The sequence below is a fragment of the Camellia sinensis genome, chromosome 8 (genome assembly GCF_055761805.1).
Source record: "Camellia sinensis isolate YWXY chromosome 8, ASM5576180v1, whole genome shotgun sequence".
In the NCBI taxonomy this organism is placed as follows: domain Eukaryota; kingdom Viridiplantae; phylum Streptophyta; class Magnoliopsida; order Ericales; family Theaceae; genus Camellia; species Camellia sinensis.
Window position 1 is genome coordinate 192,804,887 of NC_138968.1, and position 5,239 is coordinate 192,810,125.

Genomic DNA, 5,239 nt, shown 5'->3' on the forward strand with positions numbered 1-5,239 from the left:
TCTCTGCTCTGCTCTCTCTCTCTCTCTCTCTCTCTCTCTCACACACACACACACACACACACACACACAAAACAGTTACGCCAAACCTCACCCCTGCTCACCACCCAACCGTTGCTGGCCACCGTTGCTCACCGCCGTCGCACATTGCCATTGTCACAGCCGCAAATCACCACCGCCACTGCTGCAGGTTTTTTTTTTTTTCTCTCTCTCTCTCTCTATCAATCTTGGTCTCTCTCTGTCGATCTCTGTCTCTTCTCTATTGATCTCAGTCTCTCTCTCTCTCTCTCTGTCGATCTCTGTCTCTCTCTGTCGATCTCCGTCGATCTCGGTCTCTCTCTTTCTACCGATCTCTTTCTATCGATCCCTGTCTATCTCGGTCTCTCTGTCTCTGTCGATCTCGATCTGGGTCTCGATCTCTCTCTCTCCCTCTCTCTCTCTCTCTCTCTCCATTCCTTTGTGTTAAAAATAGATTCTCTTTTACATTGAGTTACTTGGTTGGATTTGGACTTGAACTGGTTATTCTAAGCCCTTCCAAACGCTTCTTCTCTCTCTGGAATTCTAGAGAGAAAAACACCAAGCCCTCCCAAATGCCTCTTCTCTCACACATCGCCATTATTTGAACAACACAAATACAGTTTGATTCGATTTTAGGAGCTCTTCGCAATTTTCGTTCCTCTCTTTCTACCCAAAGCATCAACAGATCTGGACTAGGGTAACTTCTTGGCTCCATCTGGGTTTGCTTCAATTCTGAATTGTGGTGATTGATCGATTGTTTCAGATCTGGGTTTGATTCATTCTCGGGTTTTTGGATCTCAATTTTGTTGTTTTAACACAGATTGAGCTTAGATTTAGCTATATTAATCATTTCTGTGATCATTTTCATTCATTGATCGTCTCATTTTTTTGTTTGACATGTTAATATGGGAATTAGATTTGTTAATTACTTGACTTACTGAGAATGTGTTAAATGGTTATGAGAATATTTTACAACAACATCCAGATAATCGATTTTAGATTTTCCATCATTTTAGTGACCGAGTAGCAGTTGGTCGTGCATTTGATTTTCCCGTGTACTTTGGTGATGCTGGTAGTCGAGAGGTATAGATGATCCTGCTCAAACTTAAATATGCTTTGTGCAGGTTCATTGTCTGACATGTTGCTTGTATTTGTGGCCACCAGGTGTTCCATAAAGTTGGTGCTGAAAGAGCATGTGCAGCAACAATAACTTTAGATACCCCCAGTGCAAACTATAGAATAGTGTAGGCTTTGAGCAAGTATTTCCGTAATGTCAAGACATTTGTCTGTGCTCATGACGTTGATCATGGCCTCAATTTGGAAAAGGTGGGAGCAACAGTGGTACATTTCTGTTGCTGTTTTCATTAGTTATTTCACTCTTCCTAATTGCCTATATAGGTTAATCTTATAATTTTATTTTAGGATTATGTTTTAGGAGCTCAATATTCTTGTTTGACTTGTGTATAAATCTTTAATCAGCACTAATATATCTTGTATTATCTATATAAAGATCAAATATTTGTTCAAATTACATCATATCTTGAGTTTTAGTTGAAACTCTTACAGGTTGTCCCCGAGACCTTCGAACCTAGTCTCCAACTAGCTGCTACTATTTTTGCACAGGTAAAAAATAGTATCGATGACACTGAATTGTATAAGATTTTTCACTACATGAGCTTTGTATGTTGTTTGTATTTACATACTGCATAAGTTATATTGACAAATACTATTTTCTTTTTTCTGCTGAGCATCGGAAATTGGTTGCATGCATGTAGGCTGGAGTCCGATTGTAACAAATCATAAGGAAGCTGAATATTATTTCCATTGAATTTGTCACTCACCATGCTATGCTAGTATGCAATGTAATTGATCAATTTTTGGATTAACATTCCATAAAATCACTGTAAGATTAATCTCTTTTTGCTACAATCTTAATGATTACAGTGTATCTTATTAGATATTTTAATTTGAATTAGTGACTTGCTACATGCTTACCTTAAGTCTCAATTCAACTATTTGTGTACACCGTCTTCATTGTTGAGCTCCTGTTTTATGTCCATGCTGGTTCTCTTATTGAAAAGCAGAAGTGGCTGTTGCTTCTCCGAAGTGTTTTGTGATTTATACGATATAATTTCACTTTCACGTGACACACACACACACACACAAACGCATTTGACTCGGTTAACACATTGAAAACTGAAGGCATTTCGATCTGATCTTGTGGATCCACCAGATGCAATGCAGCAACTCAAACTCTTGTTACTGCTTTTGGTTGATGCTTTCTTGTGAAATCGTTAGCATGTGTTATGGAAAGTCAAAAACATTATAGAAGCTTTGGTTATTTTGGTTTGGCATCTTTCGAATGTTCTTTATCTTGTTTTTCTTTGTTAGGCTAAACTGCCCATGTCAGAAATAGCAGCTACTATCAACGAGTTTAGGTCTCGCCATCTTTCTGAGCTTACCACAATTCGGTTAGTCTCGTTAGTATAGGCCCAAAGATATATATATATATATATATTTTTCATTTGGATTTTGACTGAGTTACCACTATCAAATATTGCATGTGAAAAATCTAGAAATCCCCTAAATGTTGATTTGTGATTATGTATCAATTTTAAGTAGTAAACAACAATCCCAATCAAACAATCAAGACAAAACAACACAACGATTTTAACGTGAAAAAACCACAATTGGACACCTCCAACTGTGATTAAAAAACCACGGGCAACAGCCACAAAACAATCCACTAAGAAGATTTAAAAGAATTACACAGGTATACTCTCAATTACCTAGCGAATCCACGCCTAATTGAACCAACCTCTATGTGCCTCTTCCAACCCCGTCTTCACCTCAAAATTGTCTTTACGATGAGCCACTCCAGAATCCACCGAAGCTTCAGGCTCGAATTCTTCAGAATCCACCGAATAATAACTCTCTCTCTCTCTCTCTCTCTCTCTCTCTCTCTCTCTCTCTTGTGTATAACAAACAAAACCTTCGATGTACTCTCTTTAAACCATGAGTTGAATACTCAATAAAACATCAAAGAAAACTAATAAAATATCCCCAGATATAAACCTTAAGAACCAAAAAGAAGATCTGGAGGAATTAAATAGTTTTGGGAGAAAACCAACTTTTTCGTCCTAGTTTTGGAAGAAATCCAATTACTTTTGGTTATCCTAGTTTTGGAAGAAAATCAACTTCTTAAAGAAATCCTTGTCAAACGGGATTGCTAATAATAAAACCTAACAATCTCCCCCTTTGGCAATGCCGTGACAAAACACACTTAACAAATAAAATCCTAATCACCCCAATCCATTGCAACCAACAAACACAAACTTCTTTCTCAAGATTAAGATCTGTAAAACAGCTATTATTGCCACAATCTCCAAAACAACTATTAGTCTCACAAGAGTATATGAAAAGGAAATAAATATATGGCTAGATTATCTTGAAACATGAGATGGAAAACATGAATAGATGAAAACTAAGACTTATGAAAAATAACTCTCAAACAACAAAAGCAAGATCATAAACCAACCTAAGTCAAGATGAACCAAACTCCCCTCACTAAAAGTAACCACAAACACTGAAAACAGTGAACAAGAAGAAAAAAAAAAACAACAAAAATAATATGGTGGAGCAAGCAAGGAATTTCAGATTAGTACCTTAAAACACACAAGACTATCCAAGAAGCACAATTATTAGTAAACATAATGTGCACAGTCTGTAGAAGATTCCTCATGAAAGAAAGTGATGCATTATGTGAAAAGTATAGATCCCATGAGAAAAGTGTGTGTGTGACTCTTGGAGTTCGAAAAACACTAGATTCAATCCTAGTAGTGATCTGAAAGTTGGACCTCCGACAAGAGAATCTAAGCACAACACAGGAAAGCCAAACTACTAGGAATCAAGGGGTATTTGGTGAGTAAAAGCGGAGGCTTCCCCTCAATCAATGAATCTTTTTTTTTTCTTTCTTTCTTTTGCACATTTTTTCTTTCTTTTGCATATTTTTTCTGTTTCTTTTTCTTTTTTTTTTCTTTTGCACAATCATAGGCGGCTGACACGCTCAAGAGTATGGAAACCGAACCAGAGAAGCATGGATATAATAAAGATGGCCTAGTTGGTGACTCTGAGGTAGCCTTTTCCTCATGGCTAGATTACAAAGAATTGAGGGGAAAGCCATGGAGATGCAAAAAGATGGTAGGTGGTTAAGAGACTGAACATCACCCATGATATGCTAGTATAGGTCAATTTCTCTAGAAACGCAAAAGATCAATGACAGAAGTCCATAAAAAAATAATCACTAAGGCGGAAGACTCCAAAATTTGCTAATCCAAGAGTGTGTACAAAATGAGACATACTAATCAAAAAACACACACTTCAAAACGAGTAATGACCATAGAAAGCACACATATATTAACATGTAATGGATATTCTCATCAATTCCAATATGCACCAAGGACTACTCAAAAATTTCAAGCTTGCAAAACCATACTACAAAAATCTTTTTGGGATTTTTTTTTTCATTTTATTTTATTTTTCAAAAATAAAGCAAGACAAAAAAATGAACAAGCACAATGTAATGACAAAAAAAAAAAAAAAAAAAAAACACACAAAAAACTCAAAAACTAAAACGACAAAACAAATTAACACAAGTCAAGTTTTCTCACCCAAACTGCTTTAGTACGAACAAAGTTATGAGAATTGCGGTTCTTGGGTGGTGTCTTGACATTGTGGTTCCCTTTTCTTTCAATGGAAACCCGTCTAGACATGGTTTCCAACTTCTTATTTCTAGGTCTAGGCAAATACACTGTCCCATGCAACTTATAACAATAAGAGGGAATATGACCATGCATACTACAATGATGACAAATAAAAACAGGGTGTACCTTCTTTTCTTTTACCTTACCAACTCTAGGAAGTTTGAGAAGTCCATCCTTATGTTGAAATTTTTGTTCTCCCTTTCCTTGAGTTCTTGTATCATGAGATGTAGATGCACTCTGTTTTTGCTCTTTGTTATCACCATAGCCAATGCCACTCTTGTCAGAACAAATTTGTTGAGACCCAATGATATTGTCCAAAGTCTTTGATCCTCTGTTCCAAAGACCAATGGTAGCCATAGCACACTTGAGTTCTTCCTCTTTCTTGATCATTAGTTCTTCCAAAGCAACTTGAGACATTTCGAGAGTTTCAATTTTTTCTTCATATGTTGCGTAGATTTGCT